Genomic DNA, 13,294 nt, shown 5'->3' with positions numbered 1-13,294 from the left:
AACCCACGTAAAGGAAAAGCAAGTTACAGCGACGGCTTCAGACCCGGGGCTAACTGTGCCGGGATGCCCCGCTGAGTCCCGGGCCCGGCCCTCCCCGGCGCGGCGGGAAGTCACCTGGAGAGGTCACGGCACCGCACAGCGCGGAGCCCCCGGGGACCGCCCCCAAGGGCGGCAGGAGGCAGAGCCGGGGCGGGCGAGCGGCAGCGAGAGTCGCCGACGCGGCCAGTCTCCCTGCCCCGCACGGCACCGGCTGGAGCTGAATCAAGGCGGCTCCCCGGCCGTAGCCCCAGGGGAAGGGTTCCAGGCAGGCCCCGGGCACAGCGCCCCGGCGGCGGCGAGGCGGCGGTGCCGGGGTCCGGGCGCCGCAGAGGCCCCGAGGAAAGGGCGAGCCCGGCCGGGTTCCCTGGACGCCGCAGGCCCCGCGCCGCCTCGCGGAGAGACCCGCCCCGCTCTCACCTCGCAGCGCCGCTGCCCGGCGGGAGCAGCCATTTCCCGTCCCTGCGCCACCGCCGCCGCCGCGGATAAAAGTCACCGGAGGGACGAGCCCGCCGCCGCCGCCGCCGCCGTGCGCTCACTTCCGGCCGGGCCCGAGAGCCCGCCTCCTGGGGGCGGAGGCCGGGCGCTGAAGAGACAGGCAGGGGGAGGAGCGACTCAGCTGGGGGGGGCGGGGAAAGGGGTGAAGAGGGCGGGACCCTGGGGGCGGGGGCGGAGCGTGGCCTGTTGCGCAAGGGTGGGGCCCTGCTTGAGCTCACGCCTGTGTTGTTATTGTTACGTCATTGCTTAGGGCTGTAATGACGCTGGGGGGCTGAGTCACTTGAACCCTGGGCCATTGCTCACAGCACCACGGGGCGGTGAAAGGGCAGCCAGCCCCAACTTCCCCCTTTTATACTGGCACCAACCCCCATGCCCAGCAGGCTGGTTCCTGTAATGGTGATTTGGGGTGGGGCCAGATTCCATTTTTCCAGCTCAGACAGCATGGCTCATGTTGTGGCCACTATTGGCTCATGCTGAGGGTATGCCACGTTCTGCATGAGCCAGTGGTTTTTGTAGCAACAAAAATCCCTGCCAGAATTTTTTCACATGGTACGCACAACTGAACTACTCTTGCTTTAGGGGTCATATTAGCATCAATCAAGGGGCTGCTGGGCCAAAGTTCAGTAAGTAATGTTGTGACCAGCAACCCCTGTCAATGTGTTGCCAGGCCAAACCTGAGTGGCAATGCAACCCTGCACACTAGGTCATAATGCCACTCAGTTTGGGTAGGGTGACCAGACAGCAAATGTGAAAAATCGGGAGAGGGGGTGGGGGTAATAGGAGCCTATATAGGAAAAAGACCCCAAAATCGTGATCCTCCCTATAAAATTGGGACATCTGGTCACCCTAAGTTTGAGGGCCTTCTCAGATGGGGCCTGGGACAAACTGGCCCTTGCCATCTCTAGCATGAATACCATGCATATAGCTCGCAGACACCACTCAAGAAAGACCATTGTGAAAATTGTCTCTTGAAATCAATGAGCTGCACAGGCAGGAAAATGCCTATTGTGTTATTGCACAAACAGTACAGGCTTTGAGGCTGTGTCCATTCGAATGTGGAAGAACTCCTGAGGGAGATTTTAAATATCTGGTGGAAAAAAACATTGCATCAATAAGGACACATTTTAAAGACTGCCTTCAACTTAATTTAATTTAAAAATGTTTGACCAGGCTGTATATACCTCTCAAAAGGCTGGATATTGCCATAAAAATGAATTGCCATATCCAAAGAGATGGGGAGATTTTAGGGGGAGGTGCTACTCAGCCTAATTTCCTTTTCTTATCGTCTGATCTAAGTAAGAATTTTCAGAATTACTGGAAACTCGCATAACAAACATGTCCTTCTCCGGGGCTGCAATTCAGTACAAATACAATGAACTTCCTTTATCACATGCTGTGGAGGAAGGGTACTGAGTGTGCTTTCTGGAGAAGAGAAAATAAATCAAACTAAGAGTTTTGGAATGGCTCTAGTAAAATGGAATTAGATATAGCTTGTGATTTTTAATAGCAGAAGTAAGTATTTCATCATTTGTCAGTGGAAAAGGCTATAATGTAATCAGGGACATCTTCTATTAAATAAACATTCACTTACTGTAACTTTACAAAATATTTCATAGCCTCCAAATGATCAGCACTTGGAGTACTGAACTTTTCTGAACTGTGAAAATCAAAAAGAAATACAAATTTTGTCTTAGTAAACTCTAAAAAGTACAAATTATTTTTTGTATGTTCAAAAGTATTAGATATGGCATTTTAAACAAAGTTTAGGCAAATATAACATCTCATAGCTAATAAAATGCATTATATGTATAGTAACAAAAATATTATTTTTCAGTCTACATTTTGTAAAAGCTTACCAAGAGAATGACACCAAATGCTCTACATTCTAAGATGTGTCATTCACAAGGATCCAATGACTCACTGTGACACAAGTACTCCTCATTGTTTTTACTGTGACTATTGATATTTTATTCAGATAATGAAAAACTTTTGACATTTCTGGAGACCCCCCCAACAACAACAAAATATATAATCCAGGCTAGATGGTACATGAAAACTGTCAGTAAATCGTTTAGTTCATGAAGAAATTACATATATTGCTTACCTGGAATATACTCTTGTCTTAGTTTTTATATTGGCACCCATAGTGGCAGTATCTGACTGCTTATTGTAAGGCTTAATCAGTTAGGCTCTGATCCTGTACCATTAACATCAATGCGAGCTTTGCTATAGGATCAAGACCTTTAGGTCTGATGGTGAAAACACTCTGCATTCAGAACTACTATAGAGGGCTTGCATGATTGGACTTTTAATCATTATAGCTGTAAAACATTACGAAGGTGCTAGATATTATCTAAAATATGACTGCCTGGGACTGGACCAAATATGAGTCAGAAATTTGAGACAGAAAGGGACTAATCTGGTAATTTAGTCCATTTCACAGACCAATGCAGAATTATTCTCTTCGGTCTATTATCAAGTCTATTTCCAAGTCTAGATTAAATGTCATAAGAAGCAGGGATTCTGTGACCTTTCTTGGGAAATTATTTCTGTCTAATACAGTAGTTCTTGCTGTCAGGAAAGTTTTCTGATATTCAGCCTACATTCTTTTTTATCTCATTATAACTAGTTACCTAACTATCTACTCTAATCTATTTAAACACATTCCTAAAGTGCCCATCACTATGGTATAAACATACTGATCCCCTGGTATACCCTAAAATATCCCCTTTCTTTTGTTTGTTTGAAAAGAAATTCTATAAAAATAGCAATGTGTGGTACGATGGTCATAGTTTCTCAACTACATCCACATTAAATTCGCTCATTTTACACCCCCTGCCTTTGTACCATTAGATATACTTTAATAGAGCTCCCATCCAGCTTTTGGAACTTGTCTCCTCTTTGTTATGTGTCCAGTAGGAATTCTATTATATGTAAGGTGTTATGGGACCAACACACCTTTTTTGACCAGTCAAACTTTCAATGATGAGTGGATCCAACCAAGTGGTTCTGCCTCTAGAATGGTAACTGCTTGGTACAAGCCCATCTTGTAGATAGGACAAAATTATCCCATTCTTATTTGAACTGATGAGGGGAATGCTGACACAGCTCACAGCTTTGTTTATAAAGGCATAATTATAATGTTCTCTCTGTGCCTTGGGTGAAAGAATGGTGTCACCCTTAAAGTATTTATGATACAGGAAATCACTAATGTGAACATTTAAATGCTGCACACATGTATAACCAGTGTCACTATTAATAAATGGGAAAAATCTCTTCTAAGGATTAACTCTGCCACTGCTATGCTCACCATCCTTGACACTCGTGGGACACTATGCTTGGTTCTCATATATGTTTTGTCTCAACTGCATATTTCTTTCCTCTATGGTTTTGTATTACATCTTTTCATTATTTAAATATAGTTATTTTGCATTATTCATTACAAATGTGGATTTATGAACTTCTAATTAAACAAATGGTCAGCTGCCTAGAACTAATTTCTCATAAAAGTATATTAAGCTTATGGGGTCTGATCCAATGCCTACTGAAGTCGATGGAATTCCTTCTTGGTATATGGTATTAGTTCTCTTGGTTAAAAATAGGAATGGTTCTAGCTCCAAATTCAGAGCTGTATTTTTAAAAACTTACTGTCCAAATTCTGGGAGTGTTTTTATTTGGGGTCCTGTTTCTGTCCCTTTTATGAATAGGAGTAGTTGTGAAATTTGTACCACGATCCAAGTTTGATTTCTGACCTCCTCACGCCAATGTTTGGATCTGATAGTTTGGCTTACACCAATGTTTAGTTTAATATAGTTTCAGTTTCATTTCACTGCAGTATTTTCACAGAGGAATAACAATAAACGTATGCAAAAGACAAATAAAATTGAGCAACTAATTATGAGAATAGTGTTATGATTGATAAGCTGATATGTGCAGCTTGCAAATATCTTTCTTCTGACAATATTCCAGACAGAATATAACTTTTATGTATGCCCAGTGCAAAAAGACAAAACATGTACATAACAAAAAATTATTTTTAAGCTTTCATGAAGATATTAAAATTTATATTTTTTTAAACTTCTGCAAAGTTACTCCTTAGTGTCTTTTAAACAGCTATTCACAACCTATTCAGGTGACTCTGCCACTTTACCAGACCAAGATCTTAGCTGTATTATTTGTATTGCAAGCTAGCTTTTATTCACTGGTGAGAGTAAGCTCAAACACCATTGTGAGTTAAACTGTACTTCACTGAATGGGAGGTTGGTACTGGAAACACTGATCATTAAGGGGCTGAACCTGTTTCCATCAAAATCAGTAGGAATAGGATTAGGCAATAATATAGGAATGGGGAGCATAGCATGCCAGTCACAAAAACCTAAAATTCTAATTCTGACATATGGATCAGTAGTTGGGAACAACTGCTTTAAAAGTAGGGGATTAGATCCATAGAGCTATTCTGATCTGGAGCTGATGATTTGACCCAATATCGATTTTTAAAAAAGATAAAGATTTGGTGCAATTTCGTTTTTAGTTTGTACTATATACACACAGTATAAATGAGAAGGGGGAAATCTTAATATTTAATAACTAAATAAAATATGCAGTTTTATTTTTCTCAATATACTACTCATATGAGGAAAGTCACTCATCTGCATGCAGGATCTGGACCTTGTTCAGGAAAACTATAAGATCCATTTACATTTGGGCTAAGGCTAAATATCTTAAAGGCATGTAAAGTTATTTTATCTTTTGGATAACTAGCTTTTACAGATGATGGAAATAATTACATGTTAAAAATATTTTCAAAGGTATTCAACAATTATTAGCTAAAATGGCATAATAGTTGAAATTCTAGAGCTAAATCTTTCTTACCGTACTCTTGCAACTAGTTCTAGTACTCTCACTGGGACTATTCAAGAGTGGATTCAAGCAGGATTTAAACCCTGTCTGCACATTTAATTAGAACTTGTATAAAAGCTTCAGTTTGGATTTTAAAAAAAAAAAAAGGTTTCAGAGTAGCAGCCGTGTTAGTCTGTATTTGCAAAAAGAAAAGGAGTACTTGTGGCACCTTAGAGACTAACCAATTTATTTGAGCATAAGCTTTTGCGAGCTACAGCTCACTTCATTGGATGCATAAAAGTGGAAAATGCAGTGAGGATGTTTTTATACACACAGAGCATGAAAAAATGGGTGTTTATCACTTCAAAAGGTTTTCTCTCCCCCCACCCCACTCTCCTGCTGGTAATAGCTTACCTAAAGTGATCACTCTCCTTACAATGACAGGTTTCAGAGTAACAGCCGTGTTAGTCTGTATTCGCATCCGATGAAGTGAGCTGTAGCTCACGAAAGCTTATGCTCAAATAAATTGGTTAGTCTCTAAGGTGCCACAAGTACTCCTTTTCTTTCTCCTTACAATGTGTATGATAATCAAGGTGGGCCATTTCCAGCACAAATCCAGGGTATAACAAGAACATCTGAGGAACGGTGGAGGGTGGGGGGGGGGGCTGGAAAAAACAAGGGGAAATAGGTTACCTTGCATAATGACTTAGCCTCTCCCAGTCTCTATTCAAGCCTAAGTTAATTGTATCCAATTCGCAAATGAATTCCAATTCAGCAGTCTCTCACTGGAGTCTGGTTTTGAAGTTTTTCTGTTGTAATATCGCAACTTTCATGTCTGTAATCGCGTGACCAGAGAGATTGAAGTGTTCTCTGACAGGTTTATGAATGTTACAATTCTTGACATCTGATTTGTGTCCATTTATTCTTTTACATAGAGACTGTCCAGTTTGACCAATGTACATGGCAGAGGGGCATTGCTGGCACATGATGGCATATATCACATTGGTGGATGTGCAGGTGAACGAGCCTCTGATAGTGTGGCTGATGTTATTAGGCCCTGTGATGGTGTCCCCTCAATAGATGTGTAGGCACAGTTGGCAACGGGCTTTGTTGCAAGGATAGGTTCCTGGGTTAGTGCTTCTGTTGTGTGGTATGTAGTTCCTGGTGAGTATTTGCTTCAGGTTGTGGGGCTGTCTGTAGGCAAGGACTGGCCTGTCTCCCAAGATTTGTGAGAGTGATGGGTCATCCTTCAGGAAAGGTTGTAGATCCTTGATAATGTGTTGGAGAAGTTTTAGTTGGGGGCTGAAGGTGACGGCTAGTGGCGTTCTGTTATTTTCTTTGTTAGGCCTGTCCTATAGTAGGTGACTTCTGGGTACTCTTCTGGCTCTGTCAATCTGTTTCTTCACTTCAGCAGGTGGGTATTGTAGTTGTAAGAATGCTTGATAGAGATCTTGTAGGTGTTTGTCTCTGTCAGAGGGGTTGGAGCAAATGTGGTTGTATCGTAGAGCTTGGCTGTAGACAATTGTTGAAATCATGGTGGAATTCCTCAAGGGCTTCTTTTCCATGACATCTTCATCATCTGGACCCATGGAAAAGAAGCCCTTGAGGAATTCCACCACGATTTCAACGATTTCCATCCCACCATCAATCTCAGCCTGGACCAGGCCACACAAGAGATCCACTTCCTGGACACTACGGTGCTAATAAGCGATGGTCACATAAACACCACCCTATACCGGAAACGTACTGACCGCTATTCCTACCTACATGCCTCCAGCTTTCACCAGACCACACCACACGGTCCACTGTCTACAGCCAAGCTCTACAATACAACCGCATTTGCTCCATCCCCTCAGACAGAGACAAACACCTGCAAGATCTCCTACAAGACTAGTACAAGACTCAGTGTTAGTCTGTATTCGCAAAAAGAAAAGGAGTACTAACAAATTTATTTGAGCATAAGCTTTTGTGAGCTACAGCTCACTTTGTGTGGGTAAATCCTTATATGCTAAGTACATGCACATTCTTGAGTCAACACGACCGTGCAGTATGGAGAAATAGGACAAATAGTGGATATTCATAACAGATTGTACTCATTTAGCTTGATAGTTAACCCAAATAAATTACTTCTGGAAGGCTTACTAAACTGGCACCTACTTATAAATACAAATAATTGAATATGTTTTATCCATTTGTTTAACCACAACCAGTTAATTGGTATAGTTTGAATTATAATCATCCTTATCATAAGGCTTTTCATTTTATTTGCTTTTTCAAATACTTTTCATGTTACAAATAGTTAATAAAAAAATGCTAACCAGAGGACCGATAAACTTTATTTATTTATTTACTGAGAGTGCAATCTTAGAAATTTACAAAGGTATTCCTTGCTTAAAGGTGCAAATTAAGAATGTAATTTCTACACTGGAAAAAAATTCTGAATACCACACTTAAATGTTGGAAATATGAGGAACAACAAATCTAGTCTTTTATGCTTTTGCTGGAGAATTTCCTGAATGTCTCAGAGTATGTGTATTGTGAGCACTCAAACCTTTAATTGAAGAGGCAGGGTACCTGATCTTCAACAAAGAAGTCTTTTGTTACAAAATGCTAGTCACTAAAGTTAAACAGGTGTTAACAAAAACAGAGTTTTGAACATTCTAACTAAAAATCCCTTCCCTTTTCAGGTTTCAGAGTAGCAGCCATGTTAGTCTTTATCCGCAAAAAGACCAGGAGTAATTGTGGCACCTTAGAGACTAACAAATTTATTTGAGCATAAGCTTTCGTGAGCTACATGCATCCGATGAAGTGAGCTGTAGCTCACGAAAGCTTATGCTCAAATAAATTGGTTAGTCTCTAAGGTGCCACAAGTACTCCTTTTCTTCCCTTTTCAGTTACTCAGTTTCTAATCTCTTGGCTCTTTTGCTGTCATCATTTAACTAGTTCTCCAGTCACCACAGAGTCTTCAAGGGAAGACATGATCTTAATCACTAATGTAAAAAATAATCAGGGGTTTGTTTGTTTTTTGTCTTTTTAAAACAACAAAACTTAATATCATGAAGCAAAATAAAGAACAAGTCCAATTTTAATTTTTTTAATTTGCAAAAGGAATGAACAATGAGGGGTTTTAAAAATAAGGGACAAGGTAAGGACAGCAAGGGAATGAAGGAGGGAAATGAACTATTTAGCATAGTTAAAAGGATTATAACTAGGTGGAATGGGTTGAAGTTAAAGAGACATTTCCCAGAGTTAGATCTATTAATGTGGAATAATCTTTCCATGGAAATAGTGAGCCATCGCTTGAAAATAGCATGGACAGAACACTAAAGTGTAATTATAAGGAAGAATCCTGCTTTGCAAGAGTAAGGGCCAGATGAGCTAATAGGGCTTCACTGAAGTTAATAGGAGTTTTGCCACTGCCTGCAATGGGGCCTAGATTTCATCCATGGAATGAAATGAAGTTACACCAAAGCTGAATTTGGACTTGTGCTTATATTATATTGTCTATATTTCCCTGTAACAGAGGACTCTGAAGTAAGTGTTTTGGATGGAATTAAATATGCAGAAGCAATAGCATCTGCTGCAGGTAATATAATCCTTGGTGGTTTTAGAACAGTTTATGTTCTTGTCTTTTATCACTTTGTTCTGTAGACCCTGGACATTGTTCAATACTGCTGATTTTCTCTTGCTAGCAATCCAGGTGCATTGCACAGATGTTTTGAACAATATTTGAGCATAGGTGGATAAGGCTTGCCTCAGCTCCTTTCTGTAATAATACTTTCAACTTATACAACCCACTTAATGTAAGGATTTCAAAGAGTTTTACAAGTGTAGGTATTATTATCCCCATTGTATAGATGGGGAACATGAGGCAACATTGACATCAACATTTTCAGACATGTCCACTAATTTTGAATACCCAGCTTGAGACACCTTTGGGCCATGCAGGACGATTGTCATTACCTCAGCAAGGTGGTCATGGAGCTGCTTTGTAACTGGCAGTGAGTATCTCTCATCTCTATCCCGCGTATCCGTCCACATCCTAGTTTAGCTACTCAGGCTGGGCTCAGTCCTCTGGATTTGTCTTTGGCTGACAGGAAAATCATTGACTTCTTAATGTGCTGAAAAGTTAAAAAGTTGGTCTCCATCTGGCTGTGGATACAGTGTTCTTTTCCTAGCAGTTAATTCCCAATACCTTAATGAATGGGGGGAGTAAGGGTACATTCTTAACATTCCATTAGGTTTATAATCAACAGTATCACTGGGTTTCTGTTCAGCACAGACACTAAATGTTCTTTGCTTGACAACAATGGAGACAACACTTATAAACGTGGTGGCATGGCCCTCAGACTTCAGATACCGTAGGAGCAGGATTCAAATAGAAAGTCGCTGAAATTTGCACGCTTATTCAAAATTTTAGATTTCTCTGACTGGTTTTAGATATTATTAAATAAAATATCCCAGAGGACAAAGCACCTCCAATTCTTTGTACTTTTGGTTTGCTCACAAAGATATTGTGCTCTGATTAGTTGTTCTAAATCAGGAAAAAATATGACTCTCTCTTACCCCAAGTATATCACTACATCACAAGGGAAAACATGCTGCATTAGATAAAGGTACATATGTAGGTATATAATAAAACTAGAGGGTCACCCACTTTGTTGCTTATATAGGCTAAACTGTACACCCAGCGGACCTTCACCCCTACTATGGCTGGGTAGCTTGCTCACACTCCAGCCAGTCCCTCCAGGTGTGCCCCATGGCTCTCTATTCTGGCCAGGCCCTTCCCCTACCAGCTGGCCCCTTACCATGCTTTGGGCCCCGCTCACCCCGCAGTCAAAATCCTATTGATTTTGATGAAAATTGGAAAACTGAAAGTTCAGGCTGTGGGGGGGAGGGGATGACAGATCAGAGTGGGGGGTGAGAGACCCAGCTGGAGGGGGGTGGTAAAGGGGCCTGGCCAGAGTGGGGAGGGACAAGGAACCCAGCTGAGGAGGGGTTTTCTGGAGTGGGTTAAAAAGGGCCCACTAATCCTCCCTCTAACCCTAAGATTATAACCCTGTATGCAGAGTGACGAAATGGTGATTTTAGTGGAAATTAGACTTTTCCGGTTTTCACCAAAATCAATAGGGTTTTGCTCATCAATGTCTAGAACATTCCCTGAAATGTTGGAACTGATCAGATGTTGTTTTCAAAAGATATCCATACTAACAAAGAAATGTCATCGATTTGAGTATAGAACTTCACTTCTCTTGGCCAGTGAGAATACTTTGCAGTTATATTGTGTGTGACGGGTTCCCCCGCAGAGTGCCACTTGGAACTGAGGTACCGCTGAGCCCGCCTGACCCACCAGCCTGGGCTCCCTTTCACACTGTACTGCTGTGACAGGCTCTCAAGCCCCCTTCAGCACACATACAGGTAGGGACACATCCAGCTGCAGCTTCACACAGACGCTGAGATCAGCTCTGCATGGGAAGGCTCAGCTAAAGGACTGCCCAGTTACTCCAGTGCACCCCCGCCCCCTTTGAAGGGTAAACCCAAAATTATACCGTCTTCAGCTGCACAAGGAACTGTATAGCGTAAGCTCACAAAATTTGCCCCCTTCCTCAATGTGGATCAACAGCTTTTTGCCCCCCAGTTATGATTTCCACAAAACAAAAACAAGTTTATTAATTACAAAAGATAGATTTTAAGTGATTATAAATGGTAGCAAACAGATCAAAGCAGATTACCTAGCAAATAAACAAAAACTGCAAAACTGAGTTTAACATACTAGATAGGCAGGATATGAATTAGCAAATTCTCACCCTGAGTGATAAACAGCCTGGCAGATTCTTAAGGCACAGGCTGCCTTGGTTTTCCCAGGTTTTCATACACAGGCTAGTCATCCTTAGCCTGGGACCATCACTTCCCCCCACTCAGTCTTTATTCCTCAGGTGTTTCCAGGTGTGTTATTATAAGGAGAGTAAGGTATCATTATGATGTCATTGTTCCCCTTTTATATCTTCTTCCCACTTGCTGTGACCTGGGTCAAACAGTTCCCATTGTGTAGTGCTACCTCTGAGAGGTTTCTATTGTACACGGTTCCTGGGGTAATCCTTGTGCTTGTGTGCATTTCCTCAATAAGCAGTTAACATTGTTTGGCCTTATTTCTGTTGCACCTGAAAGGCTGCTTGTGGGTGTTTTCAACCTCACTTGTTTCAGTAACACATACATAGCCAAACTTCATAACTTCACTTCGACAATAACATATGCAATTCAATGAGATATTAATGTCTAGCAGATCAAGCCTTTTAGAATGATACCTCACAATGCATACTTTGTACAAAACATATCCTAATTCCATGACAGTGGTGAATATTGGGGTGCCAGGGTGTCACACTGTGCTTCCCAACTGATGATTTCAAAGGACTTTACAAACATTAATTAGTAAAGCCTTACAGCACAACTGTAAAGTAAGCAATAATATTTTCAGTATAGACAGGGTAAACTGTGGCTCAGAGAGGTTAATGGCCTGACTTCAGAGCTATGGAGCACATGCACACCTCTGAAGAATCAGGCCATATGCGATGTGTCCAAGGTGACAGAATCAGCAATAGAATCCAAATGTCATAGTTCACAATCTGCTCCCATGTTCACTTTCCCTAGATACAGCAACTCCTGTTTACCCTCTTCACGATAACTGTCCCTGAATGACTTAAGACATCCTCTTGATCTTTGAATCCCTTTTCAAATGTCAAGCCAGTTTGAAAATTAAGTACACTTCTTGAGCATAATGACTACAAGGCCATTAATCCACTGTTGGGTTTCTTGAACAAAGCATTTCTTATATAAGCATTCAATTATTTCATCACCTGGTATTATGGGCATCTAACTTGCCTCATTTTTCAGGGTCAACACAAAGCCTCTTAACACTATGAAATACTGTTACTCGTGAGTAAACATTCATTCAGTAGTAAAAAACAAATGCTACATTTTGCTCAGAACTGAATATGCACAGAGGGGAATGTGATATACGCTGACTGGAGAAGACTCGGAGAGGAAGACTAACAACACCATTACAAAGGCACTCCTTACCTAATGACAAAAGGCAGGCAGATATGCCAATTGAGGTAAAGCTATTTGTGAAACCATTTTAAGAACCCATCCTTAAACTGTATGAGCTACTTTGATCATTATAAGCATAGGGATGAGCTCTTTGGACTGTTCTCACATCTGAGGTTTTGCAAAAATCTGATGCAGATTTGATGATTGAGTTTGCAACACCTCAGATGAGTAAGTAACAAGAATCTTCAGAGATGTGGTTTTACCAAACTTACTGTTGCAGAAGTCAGAATATTCTGATGTACATGTGACAGCAGTCCCCTCATAAAGATTTAGTACTATGATCCCAGTCCTTCAGTCCTTACTCCAAAGGGAGTTTTGCCTCATGCCTGGAAGGCCAGGCGTTATGGTTATATTTGATCTACTAAAAAGAGTGGACATCAACTATGGGATAATTTCTACTGGGAAAGTTCTCTGAAACTTCAGAGAATTAAAAGGAATATATGCAGCTATATAACAATATTTATCCCCACCTCTGTAGGTACAGAAGACCCTATACACCAGTGGTGGGCAACATGCGGCCTATCAGGGTGATCTGATTGTGGGCCATGAGACATTTTGCTGACATTGACCATCTGCAGGCACGGCCCCCCACAGATCCCAGTGTCTGCACTTTGCCGTTCCCATGTAATTTCACTGGTTGGGTCCAGAAGGGCATTATTTTGGAAGGCTTTAGAGGGTTTGTGCACACCCATAGTGCAGAGCTCTGCATGATTCTGCACAGTAGGTTTTGGGGAAGGTCATGGGCAAAAGATTCACTGATACCCAGGTCTTGCAGTCCTCCCATTTCTAGGCTCATAGAGCCTACTTCAGCTCT

The 13,294-nt window shown here is 41.6% G+C and overlaps 1 protein-coding gene across 1 annotated transcript in view; it reads right to left on the bottom strand.

Moving 5' to 3' along the window:
• PIK3C2A (phosphatidylinositol-4-phosphate 3-kinase catalytic subunit type 2 alpha) overlaps positions 1–583 on the bottom strand; it is a 90,721-nt gene extending 90,138 nt beyond the window's left edge. The window contains exon 1 of the mRNA XM_075129368.1: positions 457–583. The gene's annotated coding sequence lies outside the window, so the exon portion shown is untranslated. The remainder of the gene's footprint in view (positions 1–456) is intronic.
• Positions 584–13,294: the final 12,711 nt, after the last annotated feature.

This window comes from Caretta caretta, chromosome 6, assembly GCF_965140235.1.
Source record: "Caretta caretta isolate rCarCar2 chromosome 6, rCarCar1.hap1, whole genome shotgun sequence".
Taxonomy (NCBI): Eukaryota; Metazoa; Chordata; order Testudines; family Cheloniidae; genus Caretta; species Caretta caretta.
Note: the sequence above shows the minus strand (reverse complement) of the source record. Positions and strands in the feature narration are given on the sequence as shown.